The 22096-nt window shown below is 40.8% G+C and overlaps 1 pseudogene; it reads right to left on the bottom strand.

The window, feature by feature from the left end:
* LOC143397266 (homeobox protein TGIF2-like) overlaps positions 1 to 22096 on the bottom strand; it is a 109402-nt pseudogene that overhangs the window by 47348 nt on the left and 39958 nt on the right.

The raw sequence follows: 22096 nt of genomic DNA, 5'->3' as shown, positions 1-22096 counted from the left end.
GACAGACAGACAATTTCAGATCATACAGATGGTTCAACAAGAACCTGTTTAAATCTCAGAACAAGGCTTATGTAAGCACTTTAGAAGTTTCTTTTCAGGTTTAAGACAGCAAGAATACACACTGCCTTTTATGAAAACCCAAACAACTGAGTGTCGTGAAGGCACTCATCTCACAGGAAAAATTTACATACTCATGGGCTAATGATGAAATTTCCACATTCTTTATAATCCTACTCCCTCTGTCTCTGTCAAATGCTTTAATACCTTGCTTAAATAAAAGCTTCAATTGCTTACTAAACACTTACAATAGAGGCAAAGACCAAAGTTCTATAGCAGGCTATAAAATCATTAAAAAAATGGAGTCATCGCGGCCCCTTGTAATCCCAGCAACATGGGACGCTGAGGCAGGAGAAACACAAGTTCAAACCCAGCCTCAGCAACTTAGCGAGGCCCTAAGCAACTCACCGAGGCCCTAAGCAATTCACCAAGGCCCTGTATCTAAATAAAATATAAGAAACTGCCTGGGGATGTGATGCAGTGCCTCTGAGTTCAATCCCCAGTACCAAAACCAAACAAACAAAGATATAGACACAATAGCAACACTCATGTGAAAACATCACTACCAGCAAGGATCACCAATACATCTTATTATACATAAGATCACCATTGATTATCATAAACACTTGAAAAGACTTAATTAAAAAAACAAGAGAAGGGTGAGGTTGTGGCTCAGTGGTAGTGAGCTTGCCTGGCAGGTGTGAGGCACTGGGTTGGATTCTCAGTATCACTTATAAAGAAATAAATTTTAAAAAAGGTTCGTTGACAACTAAAAAAAAAATTAAAAAACAAACAAAAAAAAATGAAAGCAAGGCACAGTGGTAACCATCTGTAATTCCTTCTCAGTCACTGGGGGAATAAGGAAGAAAGACAAAAGTTAGTGAACAGCCTGGACAATTTAGGCCTTGTGCAGAATAAGCAATAAAATCTGCCATGGCCAAGTCAAGTGAGGTAGTGGAAACCTATAGTCTCAGTGGCTCCAGAAGCTGAGGCAGAAGGATTGACAGTTCAAAGCCAGTTTCACCAATTTAATGAGTCAGTAAGCAAATCAATGTGACTATCTGTAAAAGTATTTTAAAAGGGCTGGGGATGTGATTCAGTGCTTAAGTGCTCCTGGGGTTCAATCCCTTGTACAAAACAAAACAAAAAAACTCAATGGCTGTAGCTCAGTGGTAAAACTCCCCTGGATTCAATCCCCACTATCAAACACACACACGCACACACGCACACACGCAAACACGCACATGCACACACACACCACCCACAAGAATGAATGTCCAACTTGTTAATGAGGTACACACATGTCTAGCAACTCTGCAAATAGAGGAAGGAGGAACCAAAGTTTGAAACCAGTCTCAGCAACTGAGGGAGACACTGTCTTAAAACAGAAATCAAAAAAGGGCTGGGCCTGGGGCTCAGAGGCAGAGCGCTCGCCTGGAATGCATGAGGGACTGAGTTTGATCCTCAGCACCACATAAAATAAAATAAAGTTATTGTGTCCACCTATAATTAAAAAATAAATATTTTTAAAAATAGAAAGCAAAAAGGACTTGAATGTAGCTCAGTGACAGAGAATATCTGGGTTCAACCCCTAAATCCCCACAAGAAAAAAAAAAGGATGTTGGCTCAGGAGTGCAGCTCTGAATTCAACCCCAGTCCCGCCAAAAACAGAGTACACATATTGTCATTCACTAAATTGTTTAAGTGGGCTGGGGTTGTAGCTCAGTGGAAGAGTGCTTGCCTAGCATATGTGAGGCACTGGGTTTGGTCCTCAGCATCACATAAAAATATACAAAAACAGAGGTATTGTGTCTGTCTATAATCTAAAAAAATATTAAAAGACATTGTTTAAGTTATAAGAATACTAGAAAACAAATACCTTTACAAACAAGAATAACCAGTTAGGGGCTGGGGAAGTGGCTCAAGTGGTAGCATGCTCGCCTGGCATGCGTGCGGCCCGGGTTCGATCCTCAGCACCACATACATACAAACAAAGATGTTGTGTCCGCCGACAACTGAAAAATAAATATATAAATATTAAAAATTCTCTCTCTCTCTCTCTCTCTCTCTCTCTCTTAAAAAAAAAAAAAGGAATAACCAGTTAGAACACAATGGGGAAAACTCATTAGGAATACACGCGGAGGTGGTTGGGGCCGCCCTGCACGTGAACTCTAGACAGTAAACCCAGGGCCTGCACGCATGCGCAACATTCACCCTACAGCCTCAGTACAGAAATCAGCAATTATTAAAAATGTATAACACCTTCGGCTGGGGATGTGGCTCAAACAGTAGCGCGCTTACCTGGCATGCCTGCGACATGAGTTCGATCCTCAGCACCACATGCAAACATGTTGTGTCCGCCGAAAACTAAAAAATAAATATTAAAATTCTCTCTCTTTCTAAAAAAAAAAAAGTATAACACCTAGGAATAAACTCTCATGCAAGCTCTACAGTTACAAAACTGCAAAACATTCTTGAAATGATGAAACACTTCACCCAACTGGAGTCAGACCTCTATTTGGATGAAAATGATAAGGAAAACAAAAGACAAATGCCTAAACCTGGACACAGAGACAAAACCTGGACACAGAAGGTACCAGCCTGTAGTCCCAGCTGCTCAGAAAACTGAGACAGGACAACCTGAGCCCAAACTTTAAGGCAGGCCTGCACAATATAGGAACAACCGCTTAAAAAAAAAAAAAAAAAAGAAAAAGAAAAAGAAAAGAAAGAAAGAAAACAAATATGAAATAACTCTACTCTGGAGGTGAGGACAAGGATGAAAATTTGCAGACTAGCCTGCTTCTAAATAAAAAATAAAAAGGGCCAGGGATAAAGCTCAGTGGTAGATCACTCCTGGGTCCAATCCCTAGTTCCAGAAAAAATAATAATAAGAGAATCATAAAGCAGTTCACAAACAACAGGGATGGCTGGCATAGTGGCACACATGTGTAAACCCAGCAGAGCTTGGGAGGCTGAGGCAGGAGGAACACAAATTCAAAATCAGCGTCAGCAATTTAGTGAACCCTTAAGCAAATCAGAGAGACCCTGTCTCTAAATACAAATAAAAAACTGGCTGATGATGTGGCTCAGTGGTCAAACTCCCCTGGTTCAATCCCCAGTATCAAACACACACACACACACACACACACACACACACACACACACACAATGAATGCTCAGCTGGTTAAAGAGGTACACTCCTTTAATCCCAGCAACTTGGCAAAATAAGAAAGGAGGAACCAAAATTTGAAGCCAGTCATGGCATTTTATTTTTAAAATAAGTAAAAAGGGCTTGGTATTTAGCACAATGGCAGACAATCTCTGGATTCATCCCCAAAATTCCCACCAGAAAAAAAAAGTTGGCCGATGAGAGCAGCTGTGAATTTAATCCCCAGTTCCGCCAAAAAATAGAGCATGTAATATTATCATCCGTTAAATTAAGAAATACTAGAAAACAAATATCTTTATAAACAAGAATAACCAGTTAGAAAACAATTTGGAGAAACGTGTTAGGAATAGAGGAGGAGGTGAGGAGTGTGTGTGTGGTGTGGGGGGTGGCGTGGCACTGGATGTGAACTCCAGACATTAAACCCTGGGCCTCCACACGTGCTCAACATTCACCCTAGACCCTCAGCACAGAAAACAGCAATTGTTAAAAATATATACCACCTAGGAATAAACTCACATACAAGCTCTACAGTTATAAAACTGCAAAACTTTCCTGAAATGAAGAAAAACTTCACCCAAGGAGTATTTGGATAAAAATCATAAGGAAAACAAAGACAAACGCCCAAACCTGAACACAGAAGGTAACAGCCTATAGTCCCAGCTGCTCAGAAGGCTGAGACAGGAGGACAACTTGAGCCCCGAACTTTAAGGCAGGCCTGCACAACATAGGAAGACCCTCCTCCAGAAAAAGAAAACAAACAACAACAACAAATATGAAATAACTCTACTCCAGAGGTGAGGCAGTAGGATGAAAAGTTGCAGGCTAGCCTGCTTCTAAATAAAAAATAAAAAGGGCCAGGGATGAAGCCCAGTCATAGATCACCCCTGGGTCCAATCACTAGTTCCAGAAAAAAAAATATTAAAAAATACCATAAAGCAGTTCACAAACAACGAGATAGGCCCCCAAACAAAAAACAAACAAGCAAACAAAAGATATATGTACAATAGTGACACTCCTGTGGAAACATTACTACCAGCACCAATCACCAATACAACTTACTATACATAAGATTATCATTGATTATCATAAACACTTTAAAAGGAAAAGTCTTCATTAGAAAACATGAGAGCCAGCCACAGAGGTGACCATCTGTAATCCCCTCTCAGTCGCTGAGAGGGAACTAAGGCACTAAGGGAGGAGAAATGAAAATTAGAGAGCACCCTGGGAATTCAGAACTTTCGCCAAAATAAGCAATAAAAATTGTCATGGCTGAACCAGGCAAGGTGCACACGTGTAATCCCAGCAGCTCTGGAGGAGAGGCAAGAGGATTGTTAATTCAAAGCCAGCCTCAGCAACTTAGCAAGTCACTAAGCAACTCAGTGAGACCCTGTCTCTAAATAAAATATTTTAAAAGGGCTGGGGATGTGGCTCAGTGCTTAAGCACCCTGGATTCAATCCCTAGTAAAACAATAAACAAACAAACAAAAAACCCACATAGCTGTAGCTTAATGGTAAAACTCCCCTGTGTTGAATAACCATTATCAAACACACACACACACTGAAACACATGCACGCACGTGCGCTCGCACACAAGAAAATTAATGTCCAGCTTGTTACAGAGGTACACTCCTTTAATCCCAACAACTCTGCAAACTGAGGAAGGAGGAATCCCAGTTTGAGGCCAACTTCAGCAACTGAGGGAAACATTGTCTTAAAAAGTAAAAAGTAACTGGGGTTATAGCCTGCCTACACGTGCCAGACGCCAAGTTCCATCCTCAGCATCATATAAAAATAAAATAAAATAAAGGCAGCGAGTCCAACTTAAAAAAAAAAAAAAAAAGTAAAAATGGCTTGGGATGTATCTCTGCACCAGAAAAATATCGAAAAACGCTGGCCCATGAGTGCATCTCTCAATTTAATCCCCAGTTATGCCAAAAATAGAGCATGTATATTACCTTTCATTATGTCATAAAAATGCTAGAAAACAAATATCTTTATAAACAAGAATAACCAGTTAGAACACAATGGGGAAAATTCATTAGGAATAGAGGAGGGTGTGGGCGGGTGGCGTGGTGCTGCCTGTGAACTCCAGACATTAAACCCAGGGCCTCCACACGTGCTCAACATTCACCCTAGACCCTCAGCACAGAAAACAGCAATTGTTAAAAATATATAACACCTAAGAATAAACTCTCATGCAAGCTCTACAGTTATAAAACTGCAAAACTTTCCTGATACCTTCTTTTAAATGATGAAAAACTTCAACCAAGGAGTCATACCTCTATTTAGATAAAAATCATAAGGAAACAAAAGACAAATGCCTAAACCTGGACGCAGAAGGTACCAGCCTGTAGTCCCAACTGCTCAGAAAGCTGAGACAGGAGGACAACTTGAGCCCCAAACTTTAAGGCAGGCCTGCACAACATAGGAAGACCCTCTTCCAGAAAAAGAAAACAAACAACAACCAATATGGAATAACCTCTCCGTAGGTGAGGCAGTACAATGAAAAGTTCCAGGCTATCCTACCTCTAAACAAAAATTTAAAAAGGCCAGGGATAAAGCTCAGTGGTAGATCACCTCTGGGTGCAATTTCTAGTTCCAGAAAAAAAAAGTAATAATAAAAGAACCATAAAGCAGTTCACAAACAACAGGATAGGCCCTGAAACAAACAAGCAAACAAAAGATATATGTACAATAGTGACACTCCTGTGGAAACATTACTACCAGGACCAATCACCAATACAGCTTACTATACAAAAGATGACCATTATCACAAATGTTTTAAAGGAAAAGTCTTCATTAAAAAATGTGAGAGCCAGGCACAGAGGTGACCATCTGTAATCCCCTCTCAGTCGCTGAGAGGGAACTAAAGCAGGAGGAATAAAGTTAAGAGAGCAGCCTGGGAATTCAGACCTTTTGCCAAAATAAGCAATAAAAATTGTCATGGCTGAACCAGGCAAGGTGCACACGTGTAATCCCAGTGGCTCAGGAGGGGAGGCAGGAGGATTTTGAGTTCAAAGCCAGCCTCAGCAACTTAGCAAGTCACTAAGTGAATCAGTGAGACCCATTTCTCCAAATAAAATATTTTAAAAGGGCTGGGGATGTGACTCAGTGCTTAAGAGCCTGGATTCAATCCCTAGTAAAAAACAACAACCACCACCAAACAAACAAACAAACAAACAAAAACCACATAGCTGTGGCTTAATGGTGAAACTCCTCTTGGTTGAATCCACAGTATCAAACACACACACCCGCACCCGCGCACACACAACTGAATGAAATGTCCAGCCAGTTACAGAGGTACACTCCTTTAATCCCAACATCTATGTAAACTGGGGAAGGAGGACTCCCAGTTTGAGGCCAGCTTCAGCAACTGAGGGAGACATTGTCTTAAAAAGTAAAAACAGGAGCTGGTGTTCTGCCTCAGTGGTAGAGCGCTTGCCTACCATGTGTGAGACAAGGAGTTCAATTCTCAGCACCACATATAAACAAATTATTAAAATAAGGCTCATTGACAACTAAAAATATGTTTTTACAAAAATGGACTGGAGGTGTAGCTCAGCGATAAAGTAGTCCTAGGCTCAATCCCCACTAGCAAAAATAGTTGAAACAAACAACGGCAGACTAGGAGGAAATATCTGTGCATTGGTTTATTCAGGCTTCTAAAACAGAACCCCATTGCATCTCTTTCTTACAAACAACCATTTATTTCTTACCGTTTTGCAGGTGTAGAAGTTGGAGATTGAAGACTGCTTCCAAATTGCTTAAGACACCTTCCTGCAGGCTCCTCACAAAAGGGAGAATCACTTTGGACCTCCTTTACATAGCCACAACCAGACCCTGGGCTGTGGACTCCACCCCCAAGGTCGAAGGGTCCTCCCCCTAAGAGATAAGTTTCAGCACACTGATGGTACACTTCTGGCACCACCACTCCCTCCATAGGGTGGAGTAAATTAGAGTGCATCCAAACAAAATATCACTCAGCCTTTGGGAAGTTATTTAGACCATGAGGCAAATAAACTTTTCACATTTTGAGACAACTAAGGAAATCCAAACACCACCAGTGTGACAATAATAATGATGACTGTTGATAGTCTTGAGTATTTATGAAGACTTAGCTTTGAGAGATACACAATAGAACACTGAATGCAATGGTTTTGCTGGCCATGAATGGAGAACTATTGAACACAGTGAGGCCCTAAGCAACTTTGCAAGACCCTTTGGCAAGAAAGAGCAGGCTGCATCTAAATTCAATGGCAAATATCCAGGATCTAAGGGGAATGCTAAGCATAGTATTCTATGCAAATAATGTCAATTTCCAAAGGTGCCACCCTAGTGGCTACAGGAGTTGAAGCACAGGTCACAGTCTAGGGGGAGAGGGCATGTTCCTGGAACAGCCAGAACACCCACGTGCTTTCTAATAAGACAGACAGCTCAGACCCTGAGGCATAAGGATAGTTTCCATCCCTTTGTACCCACCAAGAGATCAATCTGATACTAAAAATTTTAAATTATAATCCCTCCACTCCACTGAAGAAGTGCTTGATGCAGGTACCACTACCCTTGTGTTCACAAGGAAATGAAAGGCCAGGAGTTTGTGCTATATTCAGCATCTCTCCCCACACTGGACTTTAAAGCCCTTCTTAGAAGGTCACCCACAAGCCAAGAGTAGAGGCTCATGTTTGGAAGTCAACCACTAGGAGAGCTGAGGCAGGAGGATTGAGAATTCAATGCCAGTTTCAGCAACTTATGAGGCCCTTAGCAACTTGGTGAGACATTGACTCTGATAAAAAAATTAAAAAATGGACTGGGGATATGGCTCAATGGTTAAGTGTCCCTGGGTTCAATTCCTGGTGCCAATAAATAAATAAATAAGAATATAAATTTTAAAATAGCAGGGAACAAAATTTGAGTTCATTCAGGTAAATTTATTTTTTATATGTGCATGTTAAACAAATCTAGGGTGATATTCTCAAATTAATTATGAAAATATTTATACTGGAGTCACATTAGACTCTGATTTCCATGACTACTTCTTAATGAGATCTTTCTACATCACTTGAATTAAAAAAACAAAAACCTTTATTTTCACAGTTTAGTAAAATAAAATTATTTCATTTTCTAAATGATACAGAGGCACACACATTAAGAAGATCTACTAAGGTGCTAGGGGCCTAGCTCCGTGGTAGGGAAAACAAGGGGGAGATTAAAGCTGCAGACCTAAGGTCAGTTGAGGGTCACCCACAGAAAAATGCAGAAATAGCAAGGAGCAATAGAAGCAGATACCTTACACAGACAATGGCCAGAGCAGGACAGTTCAGAGAACCACAGACCAATCAGAGTCAAGAGAGGTAGGGAGGGGTTGAAGGGGCAACCAAAGAATTCTGATTCTCCTTCAAAAGACAAAGGAAAGAAAGACAGGCTGCATCTAAATTAGCAACAAGACTTGGAGGACCTAAAGAGAGTGCTCAGCATAGTATTCTACGCAAATAAGTTGAAGCACAGGTCATAAGGAGTTGAAGCACAGGTCACAATCTAGGTGAGAGGGGATGTTCCCAGAACAGCCAGAACACCCACAGGCTTTCTAATAAGACAGCTCAGACCCTGAGGTGTAAGGATAGGTTGCATCCTTGAGCTTGCAATCCTCTTTCCTCAGCCTCTGGAGTGGCTGGAATTACAATAATGTTCAATATTGAAGATGAAGGAAGGCAGACTGGTATCTGCCTTCATGTCAAAATGATCGTCTCCACCCTAACAATTACTTATCCCTTTCCACCACTCCCTCAAATGCTGCTCCAAAGGGAATCACTTTTCCATCTGTTAAAGGTAAAACTGCCTGAAGAAACCATTACATTAAGGTACCCTCCAGGAGGTCTGGAAGAGCTCCACTAACCCATGTCTACAATCTAGGAGCTCAAAGCTCTTTGGAAGTGCAAAACTCCAGATATTGCTTAAGCATGATAATTCCTGCCCTCTACTCAAGCTGCATGTGTGTTGGGGAAGAGGAAGAGGGTACATTCAGGTATCCCAAACCAGGGAGAAAGGATTCTTAGTAATCCAGAGCTATCTCATCACTTAGGCTACTTCTTTGGAGAATGTAAAGGCACTTTTTTGGAGGGGAGGGGGTATAGCACAGCCAGAGATGCCAAAGTCAGCAGGGTAGAGGTAGAAATAGCTCTGGAAACTTCCTTTCCAGGGTTTTCTTAGTTAGATTTCTGATTAGTTTCTTGTTTATTCACCCTTTCAGAACTGCCTACTATGTCTTCAGGAATCCGTGTACTCAGGGGGAAGAGTCAAGCCCATTAAATAAGAAGTTGAGAAGTTTAGGAGAGTAATGTACATGAGAGTAGTCCTAAAGGTCAGGGGGATAAATAGGTGTGACAGATTATGGACATGGGGCCTGGAGCTTCTTGATGGTACAGAACAAACAGGAGACTCACAAGGAGTTCAACAAGATAGAGGAGCTTCTGAGACCCCAGGACTCAAGGACAGTTCAGTGGACCCCTGATGCTGGCGAAAACTAGGGCTGGGGGTGTAACTCAGTGGTAGAGTGCTTCCTAGCATGGGCGATGCCCTGAGTTCTACCCAAGCCTGGGGGTGGCTGGTGACACACCAGCTAAAAACTTTTGGGAAAGGGAGTGCATGTTGCACTTACAAATTTTGATTATTGCCTTCCATTCTCCAAGACAGGCAAGGATTTAATTCAAGCTGATGCCCTAAGTGAGCCAGATTCTGTTTTTTAGATTTATTGTTTCGGTGTGTGTGTGTGTATGTGTGTGTGTGTGGTACTGGGGATTCCACTGGGCCTTGTGCATGCTAGGCAAATGTTCTATCACTGAGCTATACCTAACCAGCCCATCTTTTCCTATATCAAGCCAGGGTCTTGCCAAGTTGCCCAGGTTGGCCTTGAAGTTCCCGATCCCACTGTCTCAGCCTCTAGAGTAGCTAGGATTACAGACAATAGGGCCCAGCCAGATTCTGCTTTAATTTTAGGTGTTGATGCTGATACTGACAGTCAGCCCAGATAACCTGCCTGGCCAGCAACCCTGCAGGCAAGACTCAGCTGCCCCGATGCATAAGAAATAAGGAAGCAAGGAAATACAAATTGTATGCCTGTTGACCAAACTGAGAAGAAGCAGCCAGATTGTTTCTCTATAAACCCTAAAGAAACTGGTTACAACTTACAGAAATAAAAGACAAGAGATATATATGTACAGATGTAGCTTGGCTATGTAGCCAGAGAATGTGAATTTCACTTCCTTGGCAGGAGCTTGGTCAGGACTTGCTCTTAATTTCAGAGGGGATCTGTTTCAATGCTGTCTATACATTTGAATTGAACAGATCCTCATTCTGGTCAACTTTAACCATGTCCCTATGAGCACTTTTCTCAACTAAGCATCACTTTCCATAGCCTAGTTTAAACAAAATCATCCTACCCTGGCTTTTTATCACTCTCAATATTTAATCAAATTCTTCACTCTCCCCACCCTTGATGTCTCATCACCCTAACCGGCCTTCAGCAAGAATCCTGCTTAGTAATTCTAGTAAGAATCCCTGCTACCCTTGATGTGTTGTAGTAATTTTCCATGCACATAACCACCAGCCTGTTCCTTGACTATACTTGTGCTCAATGTCAAAACCAAAAGCAAAACCAAAAAAATCTTCCATACTGCAAAAGTCTTAACACTTTGACCTATCACAATAGTCCTCAATAAATCTTCCTTACTCTGTTAACTAGGGTCAGATAAATTTTTATTAAAAAAAAAAGCCCCACCTATTCTAGACAGCACTGACATGCATCTCCAAGAACTAAGAGACACTTATCAGGATCTTATTACTTGATAACCTAAGGTGAGGGGGTACAGGACCAAATCAAAGGATACCACTTTCTCTGAGTATTTTTTCCATTTCTTAGGGAGAGAGAGAGAGAGAGAGAGAGAGAGAGAGAGAGAGAGAGAGAGAAAGGAGAAATCACATCCTTAAATGCAATAAAGTTGTGATATGGAAAAACACCAAAGTGTTTAAAATAACAATATCCTAGTAATCATTCCATTTACACAATAGAATTAAATATGGATTATTAATTAATTTCATATTAATATCCTTCCATAATGTCTTAACATGGAGTCATATTCTTCAGATAAATGGCCTTGAATGGGAGTTGGACACAATACCCTGGCCTCATGGTTGTGTCACACTGTATCCCAACCACCTCTTATCACAGTCTGGGCTCCTCCAGGGCAGGAGCTCTGGTTAGGAGTCAGGATGGGAAGCTGCTCATCACAGCTGAGCACAGGTCTCTAATTCCATTATCTCTTGAAGAGTATCAGGTACAGGACTAGTGTTGTGGCTCAGTGGTAGAGTGCTTGCCTAGCACGTGTGAGGCCTTGGGTTCAATCCTCAGCTGTTGAGAGCCACAGCTGAAGGGGCCCCAGCAAACTTATATCAATTCTATCCAAATGCATATTTTCCATATATGTTTCAATGATTTTTAATGCCTTTCTTGCTTCAGGCGTTAACATTCGGGGTGAATTTGGAACTGATGGACCTTTTAGGATATCAAATAAAGGTCCCAACTCTCCTGTTGGTATACCTAGATAAGGCCTTATCCAATTTATGTCTCCCAATAACTTTTGAAAGTCATTAAGTGATTTGAGTTGATCTACTCGTATTTGAATTTTTGGTGGACAAACCATGGTTGAGGATAATAGAACACCTAAATAATTAATTGGAAAATTTAATTGTACTTTATCTATTGCTATCTCTAGATTATAGTTTTTTTAATAAGTTTGTAAGTGTGGCATAACATTCTAGCAATGTGTTTTTAGCTTTGTGTGCTAGTAATACATCATCCATATAGTGAAATATTTGTAGTTCAGGATTTTGATTTCTAAGTGGCTGGATTGCTTTGTTAACATAAATTTGACACATAGTTGGACTGTTAGCCATCCCTTGAGTGAGTGCTTTCCATTCATATCTCTGATCAGGACCTTCATGATTCAGTGTAGGGATAGTAAATGCAAAACGTGGACTATCCTCAGGATGAATTGGAATTGAAAAAAAAAACAATCTTTAATATCTATAACTAAAACATACCAAGTTTTTGGCAAAGCAGACAATTGAGGAATCCCCGATTGAGCAGGTCCCATAATAACCATCTCATTATTAATGGCTCTTAAATCTTGCAATAATCTCCATTTACCAGATTTATTTTTGATGACAAAAATGGGAGTATTATGGGGAGATACAGAAGGTTGTATATGTCCTTCCGCTAATTGTTGTTTGACCAAATCATGGGCTGCTTGTATCTTTTCTTTAGTCAGGAGCCACTGAGGAACCCATACTGGTCTTTCTGATTTCCAAGTAATTTTTATTGTCTCAGTGGCCCTTTCTGAAAATCCAACCCATGTCTGTCTGTTCCTTGATCTATTTGTATTAGTGCTGCTATACCTTGTTCTTGTTTTCCTAATCTTTTTCCTTTCCTAAAACCTTGTCTAGTCATAATAGTGGGTGCATTTTGGTTGATGTTATTTGTTTATGTCAAACCTAATTGATCTAGGACATCTCGTCCCCATAAATTTATAGGAAGATGATCCAATACATATGGCTCTATAGTTCCTTCACATCCTTCAGGATCGTTCCAATCTAATACCATTGCACTTCTATGGGGATTAGTCACCACTCCTAGGCCTCGAAGCGTTTGAGTGGCTTGTTGTAATGGCCAATGTTTTGGCCATGCTTGACGAGAGATGATGCTAAGGTCTGCTCCAGTATCCAGTAGCCCATTAAATTCATGTCCTTGAATATTTAGTTTTAGCATGGGGTGAGAATCTAAATTTAGAGACAGCATAGCCCAATCTACACCTGTGGAGCCTAATCCCTTGGAACCTCTTTCTATAGCACGACTGGAAAATTTATCATGTAGGCTTGGTATTATTAGTAACTCCTGGTGAAATTACTGATATACCATTTGGAGAACTGGCTATAATTTTTATTTCACCTTCATAATTGGGATCAATTACCCCAGGACTTATCATAAGTCCTTTTAGAGTAGAAGAGCTGCATCCCAATAATAAGCCTACTGTTCCTTTGGGAAGAGGTCCTTTCACCCTTGTGGGAATGATTTGAACTCCCATCTCTGGAGTTAGTACTGATCTGGCGGAGGTGCAGATGTCCAACCCTGCGCTCCCTCTGGTTTGTCTGATGAGGGATCTGATGGACAATGTGTCCTGGGCACTACCCTGATGGGGTTGCTGGGTTCCTCCAGTGCTCCGTATATTTGTGGTTTAAAACCATCCATTTCAGCAAGCAGTTGATTTATAGTCTGCCTTGAATATGGATGCATGGGAGATTCAATTCTCTTTCCACCAACAGAATCTAATTCATCAATAAATATAACACAAGGAGCATCACAGCAGAGGAGCCAATCAGCTAGATGTTGCTAGATGTTGCTGGGGCCGCTGTGAGCCAATCATCAGCTGGTAGTCTGAAAGGGCAGGGAAACAGCTCAATGAGCATCTCCAATGAGCATCACCGCAGAGGAGCCAATCAGCTAGATGTTGCTGCGGCCGCTGTGAGCCAATCATCAGCCGGCAGTCTGGAAGTTTGCTGGCAGCTGGAAGTTTGCTGGGGCCCCTTCGGCTGTGGCTCTCAACATACTATGGCTGTATGTTGAGATACATAGGCTGTAACTCCTAATTATTTAGGAGTTCTATTATCCTCAACCATGGTTTGTCCACCAAAAATTCAAATACGAGTAGATCAACTCAAATCACTTAATGACTTTCAAAAGTTACTGGGAGACATAAATTGGATAAGGCCTTATCTAGGTATACCAACAGGAGAGTTGGGACCTTTATTTGATATCCTAAAAGGTCCATCAGTTCCAAATTCACCCCAAATGTTAACGCCTGAAGCAAGAAAGGCATTAAAAATCATTGAAACATATATGGAAAATATGCATTTGGATAGAATTGATATAAGTTTGCTGGGGCCCCTTCGGCTGTGGCTCTCAACACTCAGCACCACATAAAAGTGGATAAATAAAATAAAGATATTTTGTCCATCTAAAAATAAAAATTAAGAAAAAAAGAATAAAAGGTACAAATTGTGGACCATGAGAAGCTTCGGACAATATATTGGTTCCTTAGATATCCAATAATGTAAATAGTTATAAATTTGTGCCTAGAACTTTTGAAGTTGAAACTTTTTTTTAATTTATTTTGTTGTACTGGGATCAAAATCAGTGCATTCCACTCAATAGCCAAGCACTCTATCATCAAGCTACATCCCAATCCTTTTTATTTTGGAATTAAAGGTGGGTACCACTACATTGTACAAAAATTTAATTCTTTAAAAACATTTTTAATCATAGCTGGACACAATACCTTTATTTTATTTATTTATTTGCATGTGGTACTGAGGGTTGAATCTAGCACCTCACATACTAGGCGAGCACTCTACCACTGAGCCACAACCCCCACCCCAGAAATTGAATTCTTTATTGCCCCTCTGGTCAAATTATGTCTGGTACTATTTCTTTATATCATTATTTGACCTCAGTTAAAAAAAAAAAGAGAGAGAGAGAGAGAGTCAAGATCCAAGTGGTAATCACATTTCCCCAGTGGCAATCAACACAGACTTAATATTATTATATAGGCTTTAAGATTTTTTAAAAATATTTTTTTGGTGTTGACGGACCTTTATTTTATTCATTTATTTATATGCGGTACTGAGAAAAGAACCCAGTGCTTCACACATGTGAGGCAAGCACTCTACCACTGAGCCACAACCCCAGCCCCAGGCTTTAAGATTTTTTTCCAAGGATGTGTATGCATCTATGTGTCCATTTATAATGGATACAAATAAAGACTGCTCTGCTTCTGTTGGGGTATGAATGGCAGATAATTGTAGCTTATATTATTTCTACAGTTTTTCTTATTTTAGAATGGCTTATAAAGTACTTTGTATTTGGTCATTCTATTAACTTAAGAGCAAGTAGAAATTCTTCTTCTTCTTCTTCTTTTTCTTCTTTTGTTTTTGGTACTGGGGATTAAACCCAGGGACCCTTAACCATGGAGCCACATCTCCAGTCCCTCCGCTTTTTTTAAAAAAAAATTAATTTTTTAGTCGTTGATGGACACAATATCTTTATTTATTTATTTATTTAAAATATTTATTTTAAAAAATATTTTTTATTTTTTAATTATTTATTTTTTTTAGTTGTAGGTGGACACAATATCTTTATTTCATTTTACTGTGGTGCTGAGGTTTGAACTCAGTGCCTCACGTGTGCTAGGTGAGCACTCTACCACTGAGCCACACCCCAACCCCTTTATTTATTTTTATGTGGTGCTGAAGATAGAACCTAGTGCCTTACATGGATGAGGCAAGCCATCTCCTACTAAGCTATAGCCCCAGCCTGCCGAGCCCTTTTTTATTTTTAAATTTTGAGACAGTGTCTTGATAAGTTGCTCAGGACCTGGCTAAATTGCTGGAGGTGATCTCAAACTTGTGATCCTCCTGTCTCAGCCTCCTGAGTCACTGGGAATACAGGCATGTGCCACTGGGATTACAGACATATGTCACTGGGCCTGAAATGAGTAGGAATTATTGATAGAAAAATTTTTGTAGCAAATTTATAAGAAGAGAAAGTAGGCAGGCCCAGTGGCACATGCCTATAATCCCAGTGACTTGGGAAGCTGAGACAGGAGGATTACAGGATCAAGACCAGCCTCAGCAACTTAGCAAAGCCTTAAGCAACTTAATGTTGCTGTCTCAGAATAAAAATTCAAAAAAGGCATGGGATGTAGTTCAGTGGTAAAGACCCCTGGGTTAAGTCCTCAGTACAAACAAACAAACATAAAAATATAAGGAATGAGCCCTAAGTTTTCTTATAGTTTTTTAAAAATGTTTTTAGTTATAGATAGACACAACACCCTTTATTTATTTATTTATTTATTTTTATGTGGTGCTGAGGATTAACCCAGTTCCTCACACATGCTAGGCAAGTGCTCTACCACTGAGCTACAACCCCAGTCCTTCTTATAGTTTTTGATCTAACAATTTTTTTAACCTTTTTGAATGATTCCATATGTACTTTTTCATTTACAAGTCAAAATTCTAACTAAAAATATAATTTAGGTTACATGAGTGATGTACACATTTTGTGAAAACATTTATTATGTAAACAAAACTTTAATAATCAATATGTACACATTAATGCCTTGTGCATCACCCTCAGTTTATGGTTCAAGATGGTGATGATGGTGATGATAATGATGATGATGACAAGGACGATGAAGATGGCAAGGATGATGATGAAGCCTGATTTAGTTGAGAGCATGCTCTGTGGCCAGGCATAGAGGTTGGTGCTTTCCTATGGTCCCAACTACTGTGGAGGCTGAGTTTGAGACCAGACTGGGCAATTTAGAGAACCTCTGTTTCAAATTTTAAAGAGCCTGGGGGTGTAGCTCAAAGGTACACTGTTCCTCCATTCAATCCCCAGTGCCAGGCAGGGTGTGGGGAAGAACAGTTGGTGGAAGTGGATTGATTGAATTTTAATTCCTGGCTCTTACTCTTATTGACTGTGTTGTCTCAAGGAAGTTATTTAATCTCTGGACTGTAATTTCCTTATCTATGAGAGGTCATGATGATCCTAATCATGATAATAATAATATCTAGCCCATAGGATATTTATGAGGATCAAATGAATTAATATCTGCACCGTTTTAAAATAGTGTCTAGCACTCAAATTCTTGGTGAATTAGAATAGTGCCTAGCACATAGAATGCACAAAGTAACTATTTTTTAAACATAGCAATGATAATTAATATTCGCTGCAAACTTACTGTGTGCCTGATTCCAAGTTTAGTACTTTGAACACATTATTGCTTTTCATCCTCCCAGAATCCTATATGAAGGATAGAGATTCAGGTTACAGAAGAGGACACCTGAAACCCAGAGTGCTTAAGTAGTTTGTCCAAAGTGGCACAGTAGAATTGAGGCTGAGTTAGCCTATCTCTATCTAGAGGTTATATTAATACCCACTGCATGTCCTTGTTCCATTTAAACCATTCTTCTATTGATCGAGTTGATTCTGTACAATTTTGGTTCCTCTACAACCTGCATAAATATTCAACTTTGTCATTCTAACTTTTTTGTAACTATTCAGATAAATCTTAATTTATTCATATCTTTTTTATATCAAGGTATACACATTTTTTGAGACAGTTTCTCCCAATATTGTCCAGGCTGTCCTCAAATTTATAATCCTCCTACCTCAGCTCTCTGTGTTGATGGGATTTCAGACATGTGCCACCATGCCTGACTAGAGATATATTTAATGCCAAACAAAATAACATAGCTATCTTTAATAAGCATATAAGGATAATAAAGATGGTTTTAGGCTCACAAATATTCTGTCTCTGCTAATAAGGAGATTACTTGAATTATTTAATCTATTACTTTGGTGACCAAATATTTTATTTGGTTGACCTCAGATTGAATCCTTCTGAAGTAGACTAAGGCCAGAGGTACCAGGAATTAAACCCAAGGGTTAACCCCTAACCCATATCCACAGCCACTCCCCAGCATTTTTTTTTTTGTATCAGGGATTGAATTCAGGGGCACTCAACCACTGAGCCATATCCCAGCCCTATTTTGTATTTTATTTGGAGACAGGGACTCACTGAGTTGCTTAGTGACTCACCATTACTGAGGCTGATTTTGAAACTGGTGATCCTCCTGTCTCAGCCTCCTGAACTGCTGGGATTAGAGGCATGTGCTACCTTTTTGGCCCTCACAGCCCTTTTTATGTTATTATGTTTCTAATATTTTTTTAGGTGTTGATGAACCTTTATTTTATTCACTTATTTATATGCAGTGCTGAGAATCAAACCCAGTGCCTCACACATGCTAGGCAAGTGCTCTGCCACTGAGCCGCAACCCCATCCCCTTTTTATGTTATTTTGAGACAAGGTTTTCTTAATTGCTGAGGGCCTTGCTAAGTTGCTAAGGCTGACCTTAAACTTGCAATCATCCTACCTTAGCCTCTTCAGTAACTAGATGGCAGGCCTGTGCCATCACACCTGGGAAAGTCCATATATTTCAACAAACAATAGGATCGTAATGAGGCTCTTGAAACATTAAAAAGGTTAAAATACAGCCATGGATTTCAATACTTTGAATGTTTTTTATTTGCTAAGGATTGAATCCAACACTTTGTGCATGCTAGGCAAGTGCTCTACCAATGAACTATACCCCTAGCTCAGTTTTAAATAATTTTTATTTCTTTTCCTATATTTGTAAATACTTTATTTAGTTATTTATTTTAATGCCTTTATTTATCTTTATGTGGTGCTGAGGATCAAACCCAGGACCTCACACATGTTAGGCAAGTGTTCTATCACTGAACCACAACCCCAGCCCTGTAAATATTTTTAATTGTTGTAAGAGATGTTTCAAAAAATATTGCTCCATTTCAGGGAGAAAAGGACAGGATAAAAAAAGTCTCCTACAGAGTCAAGGTGCGTTCATCTACCAACTCTCTCCCAATTAGAGGTGTTGAATGTGCCCTTACTCCTGCTCCACTGGGACCCAGTCCAGACACATCAGTCATTTTCTCCACTTGGGGTTCATGGCATCTGTAGTATTGTTGTAGGGACAAATGAGGCAAGGCACCAAAGACAGCAGGAAACAGTTTTATTTGGCTGCAGCCAGGTTCCAAAGGTACAGCTTTTGCTGTAATCAATTAATCCCCTAAACCCCAAGTTGAGGTGGTTTCAGAGTTTTATACCCATCATGTAAGGGGAGGGGCTCAGAAGTTCACAGTCTGCAAAAGTTCACATAAAAGCAGCTTTTTCTTTCACTGTTTTGGGCAACTCTTGAAGGATAACACCTGAGAAGAGGAGAGCTTCTTCTCCCCTTTATTTCCTCCCCCTGCCAGCTGTTACCATGGACCCCAATTGTAACTTATCTTAAAAATATAGCATCTCTGTGAAAGCCCAGCTCAAGGGCAGAGGCCTTGTTAGCACATTTCTTCAAAGTACTATACTGGATGTTGGTGAAAAACTAGTAAGGGGGTGTTTAGCACCTGATACCTGCTAGTATCATCTCAGCCAGTGGTCAAGTAAAACAGGGCAACACAAAAATAGGAATTTTATCTACATTGGACTCTTTTGCAGAGACTCTTTTGCTGACAGTCCTAAAATCAGTCATGGTGAAGAGGGCTTTTCTGTAGAGAAAGGGGGTGCCACTTCAATTCCTCCCTTAAATAATGCTCCCTATAATTTAATCCTTTAGATTTAAGAACATCATTACCATTATCTTGGCTTAAAAGCCTTATATAATGCCAAAACCTTAGTTGTTGTCATCCTTTCAACAGCAGCTTCTATAGTGGACCCAATAGTTTTAATGCACAGTGGAGCCAAACATGGGAACAATGAACAGGTTAACAGCAGAATACCCACTACCCCAGTTAAGCATTTAAATCTACCAAGAATTGAAAACCATCTTCCAAAAGCATGTTTGGGAACCAAACTTTAATGCCTTTCTAGTTTTGAATGAGCATATGTGCTAATTCTCTTGTGTTGTTGGCAGTTTCTTAACTGTTTGTCTATTGTCATCCATTTGGATGCAACAATCTGAGCTGTTGAACTCTCCACATATTTCTTTTCCTCAGCCAGTAGGTAATCTAATGCCAAGAGGTTTTGATGGTTAGCCACTTGCATCTGGTCTGTTGAGTGGCTAGGAGGTCAAAGACTGTGGCAGTCTGATTAATAATAATTTCTAGTACAGCTTGTAAGTGAATAATTCTGTTTAACATGTAAATAGGAGTTTTATAGCTCCAACTGTCATTTTGTGCCCAGGTAGCTGGAGCATAATGGCAATAATCCTCTGGGGTGGCCACTTACCTTCACCCAAGATCGGTGACTCTTAAATCAAGTGTCTTTCCAATGGAACCCTTTTTCCTTTCCAAACAGTCATCCATCCATTGCACTCCTCTGGTGGGACAGGTCCTAAATATATGTTTTACCACCTCTTAGTTATAGTGGATTGTCTTGACACATGGTTCACATGATCTTAGTAGAGATTGATGACCTGGGACATCATTTGTATAAAAGGCACCTATGTAAGTCTCGCTGTGGTCCATCTGCCAAGGTTGGAGGGCAGCGGTGTGGTCCCCTGCAGGTCCCAGTGTGGCAGCCACATTGTGCCCAGCTAGGTGTTTCTCTTTGTGTGGTTTTACCCTCCTGCCAGGTGGAAGCCTGCTCTAATTATATATAGTAGCTGCCCCACTTGTGTTTTTGTTCAGTATGCCTGCGTGCATGGGGCTCTGTGTCCCTTCCTGCTGGTGGCTTACAGTGTGTGGCTTGGAGCCAGGGTAGCATGTCCTTTTGGAGTGAGCAGCCTATGGCTCACTATCAGCTGTTAACATGAATATATTCCTGTTTCATTTGGGGGCTTGCAGCAGCTGAGCCCTCCTGAGGCACGGGGACCTGTGCATCAGATACAGTTGTGTGTGTCTATGGGACCCCTGCCATATTTGTCAATCATCAAACTTCTGAGCAAGTGGGAAGAAACTGAAAGGAGGGGCTGGGGCCAAAGGCTGGGGGAAAACATTCACTCCTTCTCTGTTCAAGGCTTCGCATTTGAGCATGGCAGTGGGTGCTTGCCCGCCTGGGCCACTGGAGGCTTCCCCTTTTGTCTGGCAATGATTATTTTTCCTTATAAACATTTGGACCATTGGCTTTGTTTTAGTGAGACCCCCTTTGAGTGACCTCTGGGTTTGTGGTGAGGGCAGCTGTAAAGAGATCCATACTCCTCTCTATCTTTTTGGTCTGCCTGTCTTTGAGCCTCTGAGTATCGATTGATGGAAACTGTGGTGGCCATCTTCATCAGCTCTATGGCACACTTCTCAGTGAAGCCCTCTAAGATTGTAATTTTTGGCAAATGGCTCTCTGAGCCTGTCCCACAAAGGCTGCATTGATCCCCTGTTGCTTGAACCTGTGCAATTCTTCACTGACAAACTTGCATTGCAGCTGCAATGTTTGTATGGTGCCCCTCCTCCCCCAGGCACCTCTGGGCAGGGAGAAGGGTGGCAGCGGCAGTGTCCTGGACATTTAGCCCTGAGTCAGTTGGGCACATCTCTTTTGCTTATTGCTGCCAGTTTCATAGGGCAGAGGGGTCTTAAGAAGATGTGGGGCCCAGAGAAATGTTCAGGACTATTAGAGGGTGCGAGAGGGAGATGCTGGAGCAGCAAGTGGCTTATCTCAGCTCTGTTTGTCTGCAGAAGCACTTGGCTTTGGCTAGGGCTCATGGCTGGCTCCAGTGGCTTCTAACTCTTGGGCACAGACAGTGTGTTTTGATCTCTTTTTTCTATTATTTCAGACTTTCTCTGAGGGTCTCTTGACGTCTCTTTATCTTTAGACCTTCTTCTTTGTTGCGACACCATCCTAGGTCTGCATAATGGGCTGCATCTGATCAGTCATGGCCCAGGGTTTCTCTTTGTATGAGGGAGTATGATTTTTCCAGTTATGAGTGCAATGGTGGAGAAAGAATGGCACACAAAACTGCCTTGTCTCCCTCAGATATTTCCCTTCTGGTCACATAGGTATGTCCTTTAGTCCCTTGCAGGGGCATCTGGAGAGTTCTCATCTGAGTTGTGGCTCTGGTCTTGGGACAAATCTCCCACCTTAATCTTGGGAGGTAAAAGAGTCTTTGGTCCTAGGAAGCCTTTGGCTCTGAGGACATCACAGAGGAAGGAATAGCCAGTATTGGGGGCCATCATTTGTTGCCTCTGAGGACAAGTGGGCTGAGGGGACAGTCTGTTGTCCCAGTGGTCTTGGCAAAATTGGGTAGAGTGGCACA

The sequence above is a fragment of the Callospermophilus lateralis genome, chromosome 1 (genome assembly GCF_048772815.1).
Source record: "Callospermophilus lateralis isolate mCalLat2 chromosome 1, mCalLat2.hap1, whole genome shotgun sequence".
Lineage (NCBI taxonomy): Eukaryota > Metazoa > Chordata > Mammalia > Rodentia > Sciuridae > Callospermophilus > Callospermophilus lateralis.
This window is presented reverse-complemented; position numbering and strand designations above follow the sequence as displayed.